General features: G+C 38.2%; 1 long non-coding RNA gene across 2 annotated transcripts in view; it reads left to right on the top strand.

The window, feature by feature from the left end:
• The window catches only part of LOC118971957 (uncharacterized), a 62,689-nt gene that overhangs the window by 24,487 nt on the left and 15,203 nt on the right, over positions 1-22,999 (top strand). The window contains exon 3 of one of the 2 annotated variants that reach the window (XR_012120873.1): positions 9,311-9,359. The exons of the other annotated variant lie outside the window; for it this stretch is intronic. This is a non-coding gene — a long non-coding RNA (uncharacterized lncRNA). Of the gene's footprint in view, positions 1-9,310; positions 9,360-22,999 lie in introns of those variants that run through there. 2 annotated transcript variants of the gene reach the window in all.

Genomic DNA, 22,999 nt, shown 5'->3' with positions numbered 1-22,999 from the left:
GTAGTGAACAATATCATGACTCAGTTACTGCAGATTGTCTGTGGTATTTGAAGTGCAGGACACACATGGCAGGATGGTGGGTAATGAAGCTGTAAAGATAGAAGTTAGATGGCAGAGGGACCTGGTGCTCTGGGTGGAGGAATTTAAGTGGGGGAGGGCCATGATCAGATGATGTCAGCATACACTGAAAGCAGCAGGGAGAATGAATGGGAGGGGGTCAAAATAAGAAGCTTGGAGACAAGAAGTTATTTTTATAGCTTTATGTGAAGATGAAGAGTGTCTGAATTAATTCAAATGGGAATGAAAGTAATTCAAATGGGAATGAAAAGGCAGGGGAATTTTGAGACATACTATTGGAGTAGAATTGCTAGGGATTAGTAAAAAATGGATATGGGTTTGAAAGTGAGGGAAGAGTCTAGGATGAATCCCAAGAGTTTGTCTTGGATAACAGAGTAGTTTACAGTGCCATCAAACAGTATGAGGAAATAATGAGGAACTGGTTTTGGGAATAAGCTAATAGCTTAGTGTGAGGCATGACATCTTAGTTGCTGGGAGATGTTTATTGTTAGAAATATGGAACAAGGGTTCAAATAATGAGGTCAGAGCTAGAGAAAAAAAATTCTGGAAATTCTTGGTGGTCCCTACAAAGAGAAGGTTGCTGTTCACGTGTTTAGTCCTTTTCACTGGGCCTAGTAGTTCAAGGTCAAGTCTTAGGTATAGATGAGGTTGTTCAGTGGGAGTTACAGGAGGAGAAGAGAGCCAAAAACAAGACCTTAGGACACCTTAATGTTTAAGAGATGGATGAGGGGAAAGAACTTGCAGAGAAGACTGACAAGTAGTCAGGCAGAATAGGTAAACTCAGTTGTCTTGAGGGTGGAGAGGGTGGTGCAGAGACAAGAAATGTAAATAAGTGCATTGGGAATTTTTCAAGTGTCGGAAATTAATAGGAAGTAATGGGTCCTTTGGGAATTTATACGTCCCTTCCAAAGCCAGTAGCTGTATCTTGTCATAGGAATGTAGACCTGATGTTGCCAGATCTTTTGATTTTTTGAAAGACACTGGGAATTTTGATTTTTGCAAAATCTTTTATCAAATCTTCACTCAAAAAGCAAAAAAGAAAAAAAAATTTCTATGACCTTTCTTGGTAGAATCTTTAAAATGAGAAAACTGGATAATGGCACCATAATTTGGATATGCATTATAAGAGAAGATTAAATGTCTATACAAAGCTGCATAGTAAACCAAAAATGGAAGAACTTTATTTGATGATGCTATTTTCTGGGGTTATTCTATCAAATGTATACTGTTGTTAGACATCTGAGACTCTAAAAGAAATAAATGGCTATAAGATTTTAGGTTTTGTATATACAAGAATGTGTAAAAGGAACTTTTCCAAGATGGAAGTTTCTGATAAACTCTATTTCAACTGTAATTTATTATTATTTGGCATATCTGACTATTACCTCTGTTCAGTATAACTTTTGCTTACCATTTCTTTTTTTGGTCGAGAGCCAGATTGTAAATATTTTAAGTTTTGTGATCTCTGGTGTGACTACTCAGCTCTGCTGTTATAGCACAAAAGTAGCCAGTATGTAAATAAGTGGGCATGGCTGGGTTCCAATAAAATTTTATTTACAAAACCAGGTGGCAGACCAGATCTGACCTGTAGGCCACAGTTTGCTGACTCTTTAAGGGATATTTCTTAAACTGGAAAACACAGAGTAGTGTACTAGCACACCAGCATGATGAAATAGTCTTGATTTGCACTGTTTGCTGATTTCTTTAGAGTAAATACTCCCAATGCAATGGGTGATTTCAAGCTACTAGCAGTTTAGCAATTGCACTGCAAAATTCCTGAATATTTCACAGTTGGCTCTCTTGAGCTGGTTGGAGCCAATTCAAGCACACCACTGGGGCTACATACCCCTGGCATATGGGACAGTGTACTGGCAATAGGTAAAGCCAAAGAAAATATAAGGAGGAAAAAAGCATAGCTTTTTTTTTTCTCACACATGAATAAGCAAAATTAGTAGAATATCCTTTTCCATACTCACTAATATTTTTTTATATTGGACATAAATGTTTTGTTGTCTTTTTTCAGAGTTTTGAAGTTTGTTTTAGCACACAGGGTAGAGTTGTTAGTTGTGGATCAACTGATATTTTCGAGGATTATTTTAAGTTTTGTTAAAGTATGCCTAGAATAACTTTCACTCTAGGGCTAGTTTAGCTTTTGTACTAAGCCTTGATTCCAGGGTATGTTGATTACCCTATGGCTCAAGAGGGCTCTACTCCGACTAGGCAGACTATCTCCCAGCCCCATGTGTGCACTGAGCACGTTCAGATTATAGTGCTGGTAGCTGTTGGTGTTCAGTCAAAGGCTCAAGAAGACCCCTGTGAAGACTTTGGAAGCTCTTTCTCTGTATAGCTCCCTCCTTTCTGGTACTTTGCCCCACAAATTCCAGTTCCCTCCCATCCCTAAAGTCCAATCTCTGTCTCCTCAATTTAGTGGGACTGCTGTGCTTTCTTTGAGTTTTCCTTTCCTGGGTGTAATCTCAAAATTGCCACCAGGTAGGAAGCTGGGGCAATTGTAAGGCTCATTTTATTTGCCTTCTCTGATCAGTCTTCCCCTGCCAGTTGTCACAGTGTGTAAAATCAGTTGTCTCCTACCTTTCATCCAGGCTTCTGGTTGTTTACTGTACCAGTTCTTTGTGATGAATAGTGGAGCTCAGCACAATGTTGAATCTTCCTATCCTTGTTTATTTATTTAGATCTTCTTTGATATTTTAAATAAACTTTAAAGTTTTCTCTATAAATTATCTCCACAGAATCTAACATGTAGTGTTGTGTTTATTCCCAAATGTTCATACTATAATGCCAATACAAATGATAGCCTTTAAAAATTTTAATTTTCTACCTACTAGTTGCTAATATAAAGGAAAAGAATTAATTTTGTGTACTGACTTTTCTATCTAGTAACTTTGTATATTGACTTTTTGATCCAGTAATTAGAGTATTAATTATTTTGATTACTTAGATATCATTGTCAAATAAGAATGATAGCTTTTAATATATATATATAGTTTTTAATAACTATATATATATAGGTTTTTTTTCTTGCACTGCTTCACTGTTTAAAGTGCTCTAGTGCAATGTTGAATAGATACTCCTTTCTGTTTCTAGTTAGGTAAAATTTTTAAAAGTCACAAACAGATGTTGAATGTTGTCAAATTTTTTTGCATCTGTTGAGATATTTGTATGGTTTTCCACTTTAGTCTGTTAATATGGTATATTACATTAATTTTTTTTCATATGTGGAACCAACTTTATACTTTTGAAATAAACTCAACTTGATCATGTTAGATTTTCCTTTTTATACTTCTTCCTTTTATAGTTCCTTGATTTGATTTGCTATTATTTTGCTGAAGATTTTTGCAGCTATGTTTGTGAATGAGATTGTCCTGTAACTGTCCTTTTTCTTACTCTTCCTGTGAGGTTCTCACTTATATATTACAGTAGCCCTGAAACATTTTGGAATTGTTTATTTCTTGACTATCTGATAGAACTTGCCTACTAAGCCATTTAGAACTGGAGTTTTCTTTGTTTTGAACCTCTTTATTGCTAGTAGTGCTTTTTCCTTAGTTTATCTTGTTTCTTAGCCATCTTTTGGTTAGGATTTCATCTAGTCTGGCAATCTTACCTTTTAACTGGAACATTTAATCCATTATCATTTAATAGCATTTCTCACCTATTTAGACTTAAATCTATCATTTTATTTTGTTATTTCTATGTGTCCATTTCTTTTTCTCTCTTTCATTGAAATTTTTTTGGGTTGATTAAGGTTTTTTGAATAATCACTCCGTGTTTTCCCCTTTATTTGGAAGTTACAGTACATTGTTTCTATTCTTTAGTGGTTACTAGAAATTTCAACATGCATATTACCTTATCAAAGTCCTAAGCTAAACAATACTTTGTTTGGTATAACTAAGAACCTAAGAGCACTTTAACTCCATTTTTCTTCCTCATGATTTATGTTTTAATTACGTGTTTTCAAATTTTACTCCTTAAGTCATTATTATTTTGTACCTGCATTTACCAATAGATTTGCCCCTACTTTTTTGAATCTTGGACTATAGAGACTACTCCTTTGGTTAATAACAAACTTTGCGTGTCCTTCACAGCTGTCTGTTGTTTCTCATGATGCCTTGTTTCCTGTGTGCTTGGTTACTATTTTCACTATAAGCTGCTCATTTCCCTGAAAATTATTCCTGGTGATTCTGTGAGGCCTCAGATGAAGGTGAATTCCTTCAAAGAGTACTGTATGTACTCTTTGAGTGTGCAGGTGTTAACATTCTACCATACCAAGGCCACTTTAAAACTGTAGCTTGAGGTGTCAGGAATCGTCAGGTGATGTTTTAAACAATATTTCAAATGTTTATTAAGCATTTTTAGTTATCAGTGGGAGGGGCTGTCTGTATAATTGAGTGTTTTATTACTGAAATGGAAGACATTGTCTACATTTTATTCTAATATTTTTTTATTGTAAAATATACACAACAAATTTACCATTTTTAAGTATTCAGTTCTGTTGCTTTAAGTATATTCACATTGTTGTACAACCATCACTACCATCCATTTCCAGAACTTTTTTCATCTGCCAAATTGAAACTCTGCCTTAAAGACTAACTCCCCATTCCCTCCTCCCCAGCCCCTGACAATTACCATTTACTTCTGTCGCTAATGTATTTGACTATTCTAGACACCTCATATAAGTGGAATAATGCAGAATTTGTCCGATGGGTTGGCTTATTTCATTTAGCAATAATGTCTTCACATTTCATCCATGTTGCAGCACATGTCCTTCTAAGAGTTTTAAAGTGATTTTTTTTCATAGTTAGGTCTGTAATTCCCGTAGGATTGGTTTTTGTTGAGATGTGAGGTACAGATCTAAATCTATGCCAGCACGCTTCTCCTATTTTCCCAGTGCCATTTGCTGATATTCCATTTGTTTCACATTGATACGTAATGTCACCATTGTAATATATTAAATATCCATATAAATGTAAGCCTGTTTCTAAGCCATTTTACAGGGTTGTCTATTCATTTTATACCAGAAAAGAATATTAGTTATTAAGGCTTGAAAATAATTCTTAATATCTGGACCTCTCTACCTCAGAGGTCTAGGTTTTCCCAGCCTCAGCCCTGGTCACAGGGAGCTGCCACAGTCCTGTAGGCAAGGGTGAGAGAGGAGCACTGTGTCAGGTCTGTAGGCTGAGAAGGTAAGCCACTTGCTTTTTCACTTTGCTTGTGCCTGCAGGTCCTGGTGCGTTCAGTGCAAATGTTTTGTTTCTACTGCATTGCTGGAGATGCTACAGGTTATAGCTGTGTGGATCAGAAAGCACTCACCTCACGGCACTGCTTAGACCGAGTGCCTGCTGGTGGCCCATCATCTTCCCAGGGCCTGTTAACTGTCTCAAGAGCTGAAACATTTAGCTTATCTATTTAGTGAATATTTCTTGAATGCCTACTATATACTAGCACTATGAATGTAGTAACAGTTCAAATACAGTCTCCATTCTTATGATATTTATATTCTAGTTTATTAAAAGGAAAATATTTATTCTTTGTTGGGTACAGTGTTTTACTAAAAAGTACTAAGTGTGTAAAAATCCTACATGATTATTAGTGAAATTTGGTCCCTTACTAGTCTTTGTGCTCTACATTTCAAATATTTCTTAAGGCATATTAATTTTAAAAAATGCTTGATTTCTGGTGATGAAATCTTCAACAAATATCAGTGTTTTAATGAGCATAGCATTCACTGAAAAACAAAATTAAAGGTATCTGCATGACTGAGGCCAAATGTATGACTGGCAAAAAAGTCCTGTAAGAGTTCAGCACACTCTGAACACATCTTCACACTGCATCCTTCTGGAAGGTACCTTACCCCAAACAATGTGCTTCCTTACTTTCTCTGTGAAACAGGCTGGGTTAAAAACAAATAATTTTGTAAACAGTCTTACTAATTTTAGTCTTACTAGCATATGCGAACTAGTCACGCACACAGAAATAACTGAAAATTGATCTTTTGGATAGATGTGTGCTGGCTCAGGGTCAGGTACTGGCAGGAATCCCTTTGAATTCAGGTTTAAATTATTTCCTCTCAGAACCAAAAAGGTATCACAACAAACTGTAAAAAGTCTGCATAAGGTGAATGACTTAATTGCTCATCTTAATGCTGGTGGATGACTTACTAAATTGGCTTTTTAGCAGATTCAATTAACAACTAGAAGGCAGAACTAGCCATTTCTGTACAAGATTGCTGTAACTCCTATTTATCACAGAAGCCACAAGTTCTGTCAGGTTCTTGCATGCCATAGAAATGATGATGCTCAAGGTAAAAACATCACCAGTTATCCTTTTCTGAACCAGTTTTGACAAATACATCACGAGAAGAGACTGACAAAGAATCAGAGAGCATATTTAGCCCAATGTATGACTTAAACGATTCACCTTTTTTGCAAGATGACACAGACTGTTTACCAAAATGAGGCTGGAATTGTTGCATGCTGTCACCTCTTTTGCAATATTCTGTGTATATCTTATCAGGGATTGGTCTGCCATAACTCAGATTAAAGTATTATTGCGATTTGCATCTAAATCTTTATGTGCATCTGGACTCTCAGAATCCTGTGACACAAAAAAGAGAAAAAGAAATTATCTGCATGCTACACCTGATATTTGCTATTCACTCCCTTTCTTTGTGTCCAACTTTGATATATCCTCTAGCGTAATACAATAAATGGGAAACTCTTTTCCTCTTTAATGTTAAATTAAAAACCATTTTTATTAGTAAAACAAAAAATAGTTATTGAATAAATGCAAATTGGCATGAATTGTAATCGTTCTCCTGCAGCAGGTTGCTGTGGGCAGCTATTGGTGGACTGCTAAATATTTCTACCAGAGTGCCAGGATAAATCAGGGGGGCATGCTGAGGGGTTACCTCTACCTCAGTTTAACAAGTCTGGTAATTTACCAACATATTTTTACTGTAGTTTTCTCATCAGAATGGACAGGCATACTGTATTTCATTTATTCCATAGCCATATATTAGTACCCAGTATCTTCAAGGCTCTGTGCTAGAATCTGTAACAGTAAATGACTAAATCCATCAGAGTATTCAGAAGTAAGGACTTTATTACCATTTTACATAACAAGAACTTTTTCAAATTTTCTTGTGAAAATTAACTAGGAAAGCCTATGTAACCTGGGACCTAGTAAGTTCACAATACATGAGCTCTTCAAAGATGACAAATTATATGCAGTGTATAAAGGACATCAATGGACATTTGAGTTTCACCTGGATATTAGATATTAGAGCATTTTCTTAGGTGTGGCAATGACATTGGGTTATGAAGGAGAATATCCTTGTTCTTAGATGATGCTTGAGGAAGTATTTAGGGGTGAATGGTCATGATATCTACAATATAGTTTCAGTGTTTCAGGAATAAATCTAAAGAAGAATGTTAACCATGGTTAAATGTAAGTGGTATAAGTTTATTGGTGCTCATTGTACTATTCTGTTCTTTCCAAACTTTTTGGGATGTTTAGAAACTTCTAGAAAAAAGGGTTGGGAAAACTTTTAGTTCCTTCTTCTCGTTCCTGTTAAGAACAACTTATGATTATGCAATTCCCCCAAAGGGAATCTATTCCCAAAATATGAGTTGCAGATTGGAGACCATACAAATTTGAGAAAGTTTCAGGAAGGGATGTGTTTTTCTTTTAAATCTAAGTTATATCAATCAAGGGTAAACTCAGATCTGAGGCAATACTCTTCCTGAACTTTGTCACAATTACTTCAGTTTTATTTGCCTGAACTCTGGTTTGCCTTGTATATTCACCTTTGCCAAGGGAATTATGTCCTCATAGTCAGTAGCAAGCTCCTGTCAGTCCACACAAACTCTCATATCATAGCACCCCTGAAGGGAGGCATGGGTCCAAGATAATCAGAAGATGGACTTTGTGAGCTTACAGTTGAATTGGAAAGTTAAACATGATGCAGCTAAAGAACACTGTCAGAACAATCCAGAAAGTACAATTTAAAACAGTGTGGTTCCAAAGGGGTTTATAAGAGGAAGCTGTTGCTACCTCACAGTGTGGAAATGAAGCTGTTATAATAACAGAGATGTTAACAGTGACTGCACTTTCATAGACTTCAAGGCTTTCCATATATTAAATTTTTCTTCAGGTTCAAGTAGGTTCAAGGCACCACCCTGAAATTTTCTGATGCTATCCACATTTCCAGCTCAGGCATTCTTTTCCCTGAAGTTGAAGCCAGGGAGTGACATTGTGTCTCTAACCATAGAGACTCTTTTTTGACTGTGGTTTTCATCGAGAACCCAAAGCCCCCAAATGTAAAGAATGCATCTAGTATACCAAATATAGATTGAATACTGCAATTAAGTAATTATGATATCTGTGGTCCTTAGAGTCAGACATAAGATAATGTCATTGATTTTTCTCAAGCAACGACTAAGAAAATGGTTGAGCTGCTAAAAAGTGATGGTAGAAAAAAAATGAGCTAGATTTTTATAGAGCTAAGAACTCTTACAGATGCTATGACAGATACACTTATAAAGTTTTGTCCTGCCTTACAGAGGTGATTTAAAATTCTGATACATTTATTCAACCATCTTCTGCTAATATAAAATTTATTAACTTAATATTTTGCTGAAGACTAGAGATTCATTTTGAACTACAGGAAAAAAAATCTGTGTTTCTTTTTACCTGTAGGTGGTGCTGTGGATTGTTTTATGCAAGCATATGACAGCCTAATTTTGAAGTTGGAGAGAGTCCTAAAGATCATATAACTTATTTCAGAAGAATAAACTCAGATCAATTGAAATTTTGTCCTGTTTAAAATAAAAATTCTGGTTTGAGGCATAGCTAGGACTAAAACCATTTTTTTGGTAAAATGCTTAATGTTTGATTTATTTGAGAAAAAATTAGTCATTCCATAATTATTTTAAACAATATTAGATTGTCGTGGCAGGCTTAAGAGTTTATTTCTCTTTATGGATTCATGAAGTTTTCTGTAGAGAAAAGAAAACAATTTTCCCAACTTACATGAAAATAGATTGTTCTAAGGAAAGATAATTGGGTATCAGTATGTATACTTCTAAATTACTAAAGAAGAACTCCCAGTTAAAGAACACAGAGGCAATTTGCTGAAAAGGAAATACAAATTGCTAATAGTTAATGTGAAAATATATTAAAAGTCACTACTAATCAAAATGTTCCTTTCTCCTTCCAGATAAGCAAAAAGTCTGTAGTGGTCACCTTGAGAGATACTGAGGCAGAGGTAAGACAGGCACCTCCCCCACGGGCAGTGGGGGTGTGAATTGGTACAGTTTTTCTGAAGTTAATTTGACAGATGTTATCAAGAACCTCAAACTGTTCAAACTCTGACCTAGTTCAACTTCTAGGTTCCTTGCTGTAGGAATAATCAGAAATATGGACAGTGATTTATATATAAAGATAGTGATCACAGCATTATTCATAGGGTTTATAAATAAGAAAATCATTACATTAATCAGGATATGGTTATATAGGACAACCATTTACATACTGCTTACAGATAATTTTAAATGACATAAGAAGGTGTCCATAATATTTTACTGAATTAAAGAGGAGACTAAACTCTATAAACATGGTACTGTCGCAACTATATAAAAATATCACCATATTTGGAGAAAAAGAATGAAAAACAGGCAAACATTAACAGGTTATCTGGATGTGAGAAGAATGCATGCTTTTCTTCGGTTTCTCCCTGTGTCTTCAAGTTTTCTATGATGTATACTTTCTCCTAAAATATAGTAAATACATTTAGAGACAGAAAAAAATTATTTTTCAAAGGGAATAAGTAGCCTTTTGAGTGATTTCAAAACCTGTCACTCTGTTGACCGTCTGTGGCTGAGCTTTCTGCCTTCCCAGTTTGCTGCCTTGTGCTGGTGGCCAGAGTGGGGAAACCCTACGGCGTCATTTCCCAGAGTCAGGATAACTGTGTCTGATTCACTTTCCTTTTTAACTCTTTGATTAAGATTGAGAAAAGGTCTCAACTTCATTTTAGACAGTAGTAAATAATCTGCGGGACTGAACAAACCTCCCTGAATGTAGGTTGTCTACTTTTCTTCTTCAAGATTTTCCTTCTCCCTTCCTTTATTCTATGGTTTTTATTAGCTTAGTTTTAAAAATCTATTTCTGTGCATTCTAGTTTCTAAAATTCACATTGTTTGCTAACTAATATATAAAGTTCACAGATTCAGATGTTTTGCCAACTGCTCTGAAGTTCATTCTTGAATTGGTTACTGAAAGTTTCTGTTTAATTGAAATGGCCTTTTGCTAGTTCCCAATTGCCCTTCCTTCTTGTTCGAGGAAGAAGGGTTGGCTCATCTGAAACTTCCATTTTAAATTCAGATTTTCTTGTAATGATGCAATTCATAAAAAGCATATTCAGTGTTATATAGTGAAAAAAGTTTAGGGTTAACTGCCAGAGACCTTGACTTTTGTCCTGGGGTTAGGATGACAGTGAGGTAGGAACAATTTAGCATTTCCATCTGACACTAGTTACTTGTATGATCTTTGGCAAATTATTTATCTTCAGTTTCTTCGCCAATAAAAGTAAGGTGGTAGCCCAGGTGACCTATGATTCATGATCTGACAGAGGAGCAGAATATTCGAAATTGAGCAGGATATTAAAATTGGTAACTCTGGGCCACAAGGTTCCTACACATCTAAGATACCTTGTGACTCTGAAATGCTCTTCTGTTCAGTGTCCCTTCCTAACAGTGTGTATAGCAGGAATGGCTTGGACCCTGGCTTCTCAAGTTTGCTCCCAGATCCCATAGTTTAGAGGTCATTGTTTACTTCTGTTTTCATAGCCACTCCGACAGGGCACCCTGTAAGTGTTGGAGCTGGTGCATGGGCGCTACTGTGAACTCCTAAAATGATGCAGCCATGAGCACATCTGGAAGGACACAGCGGCCATATGCATGAATGTCCCTTTGTTTTTCACAGAGAAATGTTAGAAGAAACTCTGTTACATCACGATTTCCTAAATCTTCCCATCCAGGGCCTGCCTTAAAGTAGATGAAATACATAGCTGGCTACCTACAGGGCGTGATTTGAGGGGACAGCAGACAGGGTGCTTCATACAAAAATACTCCACTGCCTGCTAGTTGAACATTATTGAGCTTAACTTTGGTTCTTGAAAGCTACCACGAATGCTTTAAAAACACATATTTTAAAAAATGGAAAGAAAGATAAACTTAGGAGAACAGGAACACTCAGAGTACAGTAGGTCAAGTTAAAACTAAAACTTAAGTGCAGCTCCAGTGAGACTTTTAAGAAAATATCTCAGTGTACATGTCCTGACCCAGGGCATCTGTTTAACTCCACAAATAGTACATTAGCATCGTTATGTGTTCCAGTACAGACCTATGTTATCAAGTGTCCAGGCTTTAATACTATGTCACAAAGTCATCTCTCAGTTGGCCCATTCATGTTTGAGTTGCTGTTGAAAAATAGATTTCAGGTTGAGATTTACTCTGTGCCTGTTTTTAAAATTATTTCTCTGATCTGAGTCATACTCCATTTTTGGCCTTCACTGCGTTTGTAGGCAAACTTCTTATTTATCTCTAGGGTACTTTGTTTTAACAACTGCATTTAAAGCCTTTAATAATGAAACATTACATTTTTAAACAAGAAATTATGAAAATATTAAATATAGGGGAAATTTCTATGCCATGGCATTGTAAACTGTAAACAATATACAGGAGGAATTATTTATTTTCTCTCAGAGTTCTTAGCACTGTTCATAGTTTATAAACATAGTGATGGTATAAGCTTATAAGTTTATCATTTTAAAATTAGCTTAAGTTAATTAGTGATGAAGGCAAAAGTAGATTCCAAGAAAACAATTCTGAGCATCCCAGGTAGGTAGAGTGATGTGACCTAGTTTGGCCATAGTTTGCCTAGTGAAATTTATGATGTACTTGACCCATTTTGTTGCTTTTTCTATGATTCTTCTTCCTCCTTTACATTAAAAGTATTCTCTGAAGTTCTAGATACTTTATCCATTTGTTCAGCAAATCCTTTGTTGGGACACACATTGTATTCTGGGCACCACACTTGTGCCTGAAGTCAAGAAGATGAGGAAGACCAAGCCCCTCTCAGCGTCAGAGGGAGATGAGGACAGTTACAGCATAATAACACAAGAAATGTGCTTGAGGTTCCAAGAGGTCTCGTGGAAAGGAGCTCCCAGTTCTGCCTGGCAATGTCAGGGAAGACCTGCCTGGGAGGGAACACCCACCCAAGGAACATCCACTGCCATCATGATGTACAGAGGGAGAGAGCAGCGGATGTGGCGTGTGCTTGCCGCAGGGTACCCAGCCCAGCCTGAGAGGTTCTGGGAAGGTGCCTGGAGAAGGACCCCCTAAGGGTTGGGGGAAAAATATGGAACAGGAGAGTCTTCTAGGAAGGCAGATCACAGGCAATGGCACAAAGTTGTATAACTTATTCAGGGACTGGTGAGTGGTTCAGAAAGGCTGGGAAACAATTTGTGTGGGGAGTCAGAGAGGGAGGGAGTAGAGGGATATAAATTTGGGAATGATAATGGAGCTGGTACTTACTGAGTTCATACTATGTGCCATGAACCATTCTAAAAACTTAGCATGAGCTCATTTAAGCCTCATATAACTTTATGAAATAGTTGCTGTTATTTCCATTTTGCAGAAGAGGACATTGTGTGGCATTAAAATATGTTCACAGATTCTTTGCTTCCCTTTAAGAAGTAGACCCTAATTCCTCTCCTCTTGAGAGTGGACTGGTTAATGACTTACTTCTACCTAATAAAATATGGCAGAAGTGACAATTTGTGATTTCTGGGACTACGTTGTAAAAGGCTTTGTGGCCTTGCTCTGTCTCTTGGGTCATTCACTCTGGGGGCAGCCAGCTGCCATATGATAAGGACACCTAAGCAGCCCTGTGAAAAGGCCCACATGGCAAGACATGGAGCCCTCCTGCCAACAACCAGGGCGGGGGGCTGTTTTGGAAAGAAGGACTTCCAGTCCCAGTCAAGCCTTCAAGTGACTCAGCCCAGCCTTGACTGTAACCTCATGAGAGATCCTGAGCCCAGAATGACCAAGCTAAGCTGCTCCCAAATTTCTGACCCCTCAAAAAACCCTGGGATAATAGCATTTATTGTTTTAAACTACTAAGTTTTGAGGTAACTTGTTATACAGCACCAGATAATTAACACAGACAATAAGGTATCAACATATTAAGTGACTTTTCTAAAGTCACATAACTCATAAGTTACAAATTTGAAATTTGAGGCACTCAACTCCAGAGTCTATGCATCAAAACCATACTATTCTGATTGGAAAAGTAGTTGGGGGCCTGTCTCTGGAGGTCCAGAGCTTCTATTACACTTACTTACATACTCCCTCCCTCTCCCCATCCCTCTCTGCCTCTTTTTCTCTGTCTCCCTCTCTCTCCCTCTCTTCCTCTACACCCCTCCCTCCCACCCTTCTTCTTTTTCTTTTTTTAGGACTTAATCCTGGCAGTGATAGGGAACTACTGAAAGCAGTTGCATTTTAGAAAGATCCTTTGGTGTAGAGGCCTGATTGTAAAAGGGACTACAACTGGAATTAGAACAATGTCAGGGAATGGCAGTAACCCAGCAAGGGAAGGAATGGTGAGATCCTGAACCAAAGTATGGGATAGAAAGGACTAGCCAGGTTCAAGACATATTAGGGGGTGGACTCGAAGGACTCTTAGGTCGCTGGCTGGATATTGTGGTGCTGGCCTGTGAGAGGCCAGGAGGAGGCAGTAGAGGGGCTTTCAGGACTGAGTCCATCCCGATGGCACATCATGTGGGTAGGGAGGAGGATGTTGGCGGCTGGTGGTAGAGCAAGGTAGAGTCATGAGAGGTTGCACCGTGGGCATGGTACATTTGAGATGCTTTTAAGACACTCATGGGATCTCTGCAAGGTGGGGTCCCAGCTCCGTGGCACTGGCACTGCAGGGGAAAGGTCTTGTGAGTGGGGACCTGGGGGCCATCAGCCCACCCTTGGAGGGTGCTGGAGCGATGGCATGGCTGTCTGCCCATGGGAGGGCATGTGCTATAGGAGCTAGAGGTGGGGCCTAACCTGGAGGGTGAAGGGGGTACCGTGAGAAGCCGGAGAAGGGAGAGCCAGGAGAAAACAGCATGAGAAAAGCTGAGGGGAAAGGGTTTTTAAGAAAGAGTATTTAAGTGTTGAGGGCAGCCTCCGTATCTGATAGATGCCACTTTCTGGGTGCATGAAATCCAGCCACTGTGACTCCTGGGCCTGCCATTTGAAAGAACGTCCTGTGAACATTCTTGCCCACTGCCCTCTGGGGTTCTGGAAGGCTCCCTACAACTCTAGAAAGTAGCTGCAAATTTTAATGAGGGTCTGATGGCTCCTGCGGAGACAAAATTTTCTTTCTCTTGTGGAAGAGCTATTAGTGTTAACAGCAACAACAAAAAGGAGGCAAAGGCCTGGGACTCCAAATTTTTTCCTAATTTTTTTAAAGATTGAGTTTACAGATGCAATTTGAAAAGTTAACATGGATTAAGCTGAGATTTTTAAAAGGTCTTCTTCAATGACATAAACTTCTTTCAATTCCAGCTGTTCTAATGGTAACTTCGTGGCATCTGGGACTCGTTATTTTTAAAAGTTGTATTTAAATTAAATGAAATAATGTCAGTACTTAAACTTTTTTAGTAATTAGATATACAGATTAGATTCTCTTTTTAAATTATGCTTGAATTTTCAATTAAAACCATGCAGTCATAAAGTAATGGGTCCATAATAAAGTTTCAAGAGTATGAAAATTTTATAGACTAAAGAATACTGAGGGGGTGGAGCCAAGATGGCAGCGTGAGTAGAGAAGCAAAAATCTCCTCCCAAAAACCACATATATCTATGAAAATATAACAAAGACAACTCTTCCTAAAATAGAGACCAGGGGACACAGGACAACATCCAAACCACATCCACACCTATGAGAACCCAGCACCTCATGAAGGGGGTAAGACACAGGCCCTGGCCTGGTGAGACCCAAGCGCCCCTCCCCCCAGCGCCCCACCGTTCAGCTCCCAGCAGGAGGAGAGGAGTCAGCAGGGAGGGAGAAGGACACCAGAACTGCTGAACACCTAGCCCCAGCCATCCAGACCAGAGCGCAGACACAGTGCATGCGTGGGGTCCTGAATACCAGGGAAACAGGGCGGCAGGACCAGAGAGCGGATGCCTGAGGCTGATGACAGAGAACAAAGAAACGGGGGCGGCCATTTTTTTTTTTTTGGGGAGTGCTTTTGGAAGTCATAAAGGGTCAGGGAACCCAATACTACAGAAACAGGGCAGCAAGACCAGTGAGCAGGTGCCTGAGACCGGGCGTTTTTCTTTTCTTTTCATTTCTTTTTAATTATTTATTTAATTTTTGTTGTTGTTGTTGTTGCTGTTGTTGTTTTGGTTTGGAGAGTGCTTTTTGGAAGTCTTAAAGGGGCAGGGCAGGACACTTAGTCCAGAGGCAGGGAATCTGGGGATCTCTGGGCACTCTAACCCCCTGGGCAGCAGGGAGCATGGAGGCCCCTTACACAGATAAATAGCCTCCCGGCCAATCCCCCTCCAATGGGGCTCCACCATTTTGGAGCAGCAGCCGGAGCCAGGCCAAACCCACAGCAACAGTGGAGATAAACTCCATAGCAGCCGGGCAGGAATCAGAAGCCCTGTCTGCACACAGCTGCACAGCACAAGCCACTAGAGGTTGCTATTCTCCCAGGAGAGGAAGGCCACAAACCAACAAGAAGGAAAGTTCTTCCAGCCGTCACTTGTACCAGCTCTGCAAACTATCTCTATCACCATGAAAAGGCAAAACTACACGCAGACAAAGATCACAGAGTCAACACCTGAGAAGGAGACAGACCTAACCAGTCTTCCTGAAAAAGAATTCAAAATAAAAATCATGAACATGCTAATGGAGATGCCGAGAAAAATGCAAGAGCAATGGGATGAAGTCTGGAGGGAGATCACAGATGCCAGGAAGGAGATCACAGAAGTGAAACAAACTCTGGAAGGATTTATAAGCAGAATGGATAAGATGAAAGAGGCCATTGAAGGAATAGAAACCAGAGAACAAGAACGTATAGAAGCTGACATAGAGAGAGATAAAAGGATCTCCAGGAATGAAACAATACTAAGAGAACTATGTGACCAATCCAAAAGTAACAATATCCGTATAATAGGGGTACCAGAAGAAGAAGAGAGAGCAAAAGGGATAGAAAATGTCTTTAAAGAAATGATTACTGAAAACTTCCCCACACTGGGGGAGGAAATATCGAACAGACCATGGAAATACACAGAACCCACAACAGAAAGGATCCAAGGAGGATAACACCAAGACACATAATAATTAAAATGGCAAGGATAAAGGACAAGGAAAGAGTTTTAAAGGCAGCTAGAGAGAAAAAGGTCACCTATAAAGGAAAACCCATCAGGCTATCATCCGACTTCTCAACAGAAACCCTACAGGCCAGAAGAGAATGGCATGATAAATTTAATGCAATGAAACAGAAGGGCCTTGAACCAAGGATACTGTATCCAGCACGACTATGATTTAAATATGATGGAGGGATTAAACAATTCCCAGAGAAGCAAAAGCTGAGGGAATTTGCTTCCCACAAACCACCTCTACAGGGCATCTTACAGGGGCTGCTCTAGATGGGAGCACTCCTAAAAAGAGCGCAGAACAAAACACCCAATATATGAAGAATGGAGGAGGAGGAATAAGAACGGAGAGAAGAAAAGAATCTCCAGACAGTGTATATAACAGCTCAATAAGCGAGCTTAGTTAGGCAGTAAGATACTAAAGAGGCTAACCTTGAACCTTTGGTAACCACAAATTTAAAGCCTGCAATGGTAATAAGTACATATCTCTCAATAGTCACCATAAATGTAAATGGACTTAATGCACCAATCAAAAGACACAGAGTAATAGAATGGATAAAAAAGCAAGACCCATCTATATGCTGCTTACAGGAAACTCACCTCAAACCCAGAGACATGCACAGACTAAAAGTCAAGGGATGGAAAAACATAAAAGTCAAGGGATGGAAAGCAGGGGTTGCAGTACTAATATCAGACAAAATAGACTTCAAAACAAAGAAAGTAACAAGAGATAAAGAAGGACACTACATAATGATAAATGGCTCAGTCCAACAAGAGGATATAACCATTCTAAATATATATGCACCCAACACAGGAGCACCAGCATATGTGAAACAAATACTAACAGAACTAAAGAGGGAAATAGACTGCAATGCATTCATTTTAGGAGACTTCAACACAGCACTCACCCCAAAGGATAGATCCACTGGGCAGAAAATAAGGACACAGAGGCATTGAACAACACACTAGAACAGATGGACCTAATAGACATCTATAGAACTCTACATCCAAAAGCAACAGGATATACATTCTTCTAAAGTACACATGGAACACTCTCCAGAATAGACCACATACTAGCTCACAAAAAGAGCCTCAGTAAATTCCAAATTATTCAAATTCTACCAACCAACATTTCAGACCACAAAGGTATAAAACTAGAAATAAATTCTACAAAGAAAACAAAAAGGCTCACGAACACATGGACGCTTAACAACATGCTTCTAAATAATCAATGGATCAATGAACAAATCAAAATAGAGATCAAGGAATATACAGCAACAAATGACAACAACAACACAAAGCCCCAACTTCTGTGGGACGCAGCGAAAGCAGTCCTAAGAGGAAAGTATATAGTGATCCAGGCACACTTGAAGAGGAAAGAACAATCCCAAATGAATAGTCTAACATCACAATTATCGAAACTGGAAAAAGAAGAACAAATAAGGCCTAAAGTCAGCAGAAGGAGGGACATAATAAAGATCAGAGAAGAAATAAACAAAATTGAGAAGAATAAAACAATAGCAAAAATCAATAAAACCAAGAGCTGGTTCTTTGAGAAAATAAACAAAATAGACAAGCCACTAGACAAACTTATTAAGAGAAAAAGAGAATCAACACAAATCAACAGAATCAGAAATGAGAATGGAAAAATCATGACAGACTCCACAGAAATACAAAGAATTATTAAAGACTACTATGAAAACCTATATGCCAACAAGCTGGAAGACCTAGAAGAAATGGACAACATCCTAGAAAAATACAACCTTCCAAGACTGACCAAGGAAGAAACACAAAAGTTAAACAAACCAATTACGAGCAAAGAAATTGAAATGGTAATCAAAAAACTACCCAAGAACAAAACCCCACAGCCAGACGGATTTACCTTGGAATTTTATCACACAGAGAAGACATAATACCCATTCTCCTTAAAGTTTTCCAAAAAATAGAAGAGGAGGGAATACTCCTAAACTCACTCTATGAAAACAACATCACCCTAATACCAAAACCTGGCAAAGACCCCACCAAAAAAGAAAATTACAGACCAATATCCCTGATGAATGTAGATGCAAAAATACTCAATAAAATATTAGCAAACAGAATTCAACAGTATATCAAAAGGATCATACACCATGACGAAGTGGGATTCATCCCAGGGATGCAAGGATGGTACAACATTTGAAAATCCATCAACATCTTCCACCACATCAACAAAAAGAAAGACAAAAACCACATGATCATCTCCATAGATGCTGAAAAAGCATTTGACAAAATTCAACATCCATTCATGATAAAAACTCTCAGCAAAATGGGAATAGAGTGCAAGTACCTCAACAAAATAAAGGCCATATATGATAAACCCACAGCCAACATTATACTGAACAGTGAGAAGCTGAAAGCTTTTCCTCTGAGATTGGGAACTAGACAGGGATGCCCACTCTCCCCACTGTTATTTAACATAGTACTAGAGGTCCTAGCTATGGCAATCAGACAAAACAAAGAAATACAAGGAATCCAGATTGGTAAAGAAGAAGTTAAACTGTCACTATTTTCAGATGATATGATATTGTACATAAAAAACCCTAAAGACACCACTCCAAAACTACTAGAACTGATATCAGAATACAGCAAAGTTGCAGGATACAAAATTAACACACAGAAATCTGTAGCTTTCCTATACACTAACAATGAACCAATGGAAAGAGAAATCAGGAAAACAATTCCATTCACAATTGCATCAAAAAGAATAAAATACCTAGGAATAAACCTAACCAAAGAAGTGAAAGGCCTATACCCTGAAAACTACAAGTCACTCTTAAGAGAAATTAAAGGGGACACTAACAAATGGAAAGCCATGCTCATGGCTAGGAAGAATTAATATTGTCAAAATGGCCATCCTGCCCAAAGCAATATACAGATTTGATGCAATCCCTATCAAATTACCAGCAACATTCTTCAATGAACTGGAACAAATAATTCAAAAATTCATATGGAAACACCAAAGACCCTGAATAGCCATAGCAAACCTGAGAAAGAAGAATAAAGTAGGGGGGATCTCACTCCCCACCTTCAAGCTCTACTACAAAGCCCTAGTAATCAAGACAATTTGGTACTGGCACAAGAACAGAGCCACAGACCAGTAGAACAGAATAGAGACTCCAGACATTAACCTAAACATATATGATCAATTAATATGTGATAAAGGAGCCATGGACATACAATGGCGAAATGACAGTCTCTTCAACAGATGGTGCTGGCAAAACTGGACAGCTACATGTAGGAGAATGAAACTGGACCATTGTCTAACCCCATACAGAAAAGTAAATTCAAAATGGATTAAAGACCTGAATGTAAGTCATGAGACCATAAAACTCTTTGAAAAAAACATAGGCAAAAACCTTTTATACATAAACATGAGTGACCTCTTCTTGAACATATCTCCCCGGGCAAGGAAAACAACAGCAAATATGAACAAGTGGGACTATATTAAGCTGAAAAGCTTCTGTAAAGCGAAAGACACCATCAATAGAACAAAAAGGAACCCTACAGTATGGGAGAATATATTTATAAATGAAAGATCCAATAAAGGCTTGATGTCCAAAATATATAAAGAGCTCAAACGCCTCAACAAACAAAAAGCAAATTATCCAATTAAAAAATGGGCAGAGGAACTGAACAGACAGTTCTCTGAAAAAGAAATACAGATGGCCAACAGACACATGAAAAGATGCTCCATATCGCTAATTATCAGAGAAATGCAAATTAAAACTACAATGAGATATCACCTCACACCAGTAAGGATGGCGGCCATCCAAAAGACAAACAACAACAAATACTGGCAAGGCTGTGGAGAAAGGGGCACCCTCCTACAATGCTGGTGGGAATGTAAATTAGTTCACCCATTGTGGAAAGCAGTATCAAGGTTCATCAAAATGCTCAAAACAGACCTACCATTTGACCCAGGAATTCCACTCCTAGGAATTTACCCTAAGAACACAGCAATCAAGTTTGAGAAAGACAGATGCACCCCTATGTTTATTGCAGTACTATTTACAATAGCCAAGAATTGGAAGCAACTTAAATGTCCATCAGTAGATGAATGGACAAAGAAGATGTGGTACATATACACAATGGAGTACTACTCAGTCATAAGAAGAGGGCAAATCCAACCATTTGCAGCAACATGGATGGAACTGGAGGGTATTATGCTCAGTGAAATAAGCCAAGCAGAGAAAGAGAAATACCAAATGATTTCACTCATCTGTGGAGTATAAGAACAAAGGAAAACCTGAAGGAACAAAACAGCAGCGGAATTACAGAATCCAAAAATGGACTAACAGGTACCAAAGGGAAAGGGACTGGGGAGGATGGGTGGGTAGGGAGGGATAAGGGGGGCAAGAAGAAAGGGGGTGTTAAGATTAGCATACATGGGGCAGGGAGAAAGGGGAGGGCTGTACAACACAGAGAAGACAAGTAGTGATTCTACAACATTTTGCTATGCTGATGGACAGTGACTGTAAAGTGGTCTATAGGGGGGACCTGGTATAGGGGAGAGCCTAGTAAACATAATATTCTTCATGTAAGTGTAGATTAAAGAAAGAAAAAAGAAAGAAAGAAAAGGGGGATTACTCCTTGAAAGGATAAAACTAACTGTAAATCAACGATTAATGCATGCTTTAAATATCCTTAATTTTGATCACTTAAAGGGTGTCAGATGATTGGCTATGGAGGTATACTTTTCTGATAATATTCCTTTCTCTTAAAAAAAAAGAAGCAGTTCCTCTGTGGTGACCTCCAATGAGTTCTACACAATGGTATAAAGGGCATATCAAAGTGTGGGCAAAGGGTCTGTTTGTGTTTATACAGAGGATCAAAGCCTAATTTGGCTACCCAGAAAATAAACTAAGATATGATATGAAGAAGAACGTCCAACATCAGCACTCTCTGGAAGAGTCATACCAGAAGATGATCATCAAAAAACCTTAACAAAGATCCAGGTGATGCTGCAGTTGTAGCTGCATCCATCCCACCAGTTCCTGGACTTGCCATTGGAATGAAGAAGGAGATATCTAAGCTGGCCTGTGCTTTCAGTAAAACAACAAATTTGACTGGATCTATACTGTTGGAACTCAACCAAGAATTAGGAGAAGTGCAAGTAGTAGCACTCCAAAATCTTACAACTATGGACTATCTACTGTTAAAAGAACATATGGGATGTGAACAGTTCCCAGGAATGGGTTGTTTTAATTTGTCTGATTTCTCTGACTGTTCAAGTACAGTTGGACAATATCCATCATATCATAGACAAATTTTCACAAATGCCTATGGTGCCTAACTGGATTTCTTGGTTTCACTGGAGATGGCTGGTAATTATAGATCTGCTTTGGTTATATAACTGTATTCCTATTATGTTAATGTGTGTGTGCAATTTAATTAGTAGTTTAAAACCTATACATGCTTAAATTACTCTACAAGAAGATATGTCAAAGAAATAATCAATCCTCCCATGTTTTCTTCCATCTGCTACTTCTATAGCTTTTCTTCTTCCTTCCTAATTACAACCCTTAAATAGAATTTGTGCCTCATATCGAATTTACTGAGTATCATAATTCCTCCAAGTGGTAAAGATACCTCAAGACAAATGCTGGGCATAGAAGCCACAGGGCATAAATCTGCAAAGAAGTAAAAAGCTAACCTTTTCAAACAATATGGCTTCTCTCTTACTTACCAACTTTACATCTCCCTGTATGGCCCCAGAAGATGACTGGTTAGCCAGAGACGGGTAAAATTCCTCAAGGGAGGAACAACCTAAGACAGGCACAGTCGCAGGGGGGCCATCAGGTGAGAAAATGGGGATCAACAGTGGTGAGGCTTAGAACCTCAGCCCCCTGTTTTGAGAGAAATCTTCTGCATCCGTGGATGTTTTAATGCCCTTGTCTAGCTTGGATTAACACATAGTCTACAGGCACACACCTGATCATCTACATTTGCTCTCCTACAACACTAAACTATGTTTTCTACCTTTATCTTGCATCTACCTACCAATTCAGCATTTTATTAAAAATAAAAATAATAATAACAAATGGAGAAATGTGAGATCCACATATAAATCAAGTATAAAAATCAAACGAATATTCATATTTGACCTGATTGTTTATAGTTCATAATGCATGATCAAAACCTAAAGTTTCTGTGATGACTGCCATTGCACTGTTCACCATGTAAGAACTTATTCACTATGTAAGAATTTGTTCACCATGTAAGAACTTGTTTGTTTTGCTTCAGAAAATTGGAGACTGACGAGAATTAGGCTTGGGGTGGATTAATTATTGTGCATTGAGCATTGACTCCCCTATACAGAATTTTGTTGTTGTTAACAACAACCATTTGATCAATAAATACGAGAGATGCCCTCTCAAAAAAATAAAATTAAATTAAAAAAAAGAATACTGAGTTAAAAAAAATTAAATTCTGTG

Source organism: Manis javanica, chromosome 8 (assembly GCF_040802235.1).
Source record: "Manis javanica isolate MJ-LG chromosome 8, MJ_LKY, whole genome shotgun sequence".
Taxonomy (NCBI): Eukaryota; Metazoa; Chordata; class Mammalia; order Pholidota; family Manidae; genus Manis; species Manis javanica.
The sequence above is the reverse complement of the archived record's forward strand: the minus strand, read 5'-3'. Positions and strand labels throughout refer to the sequence as shown.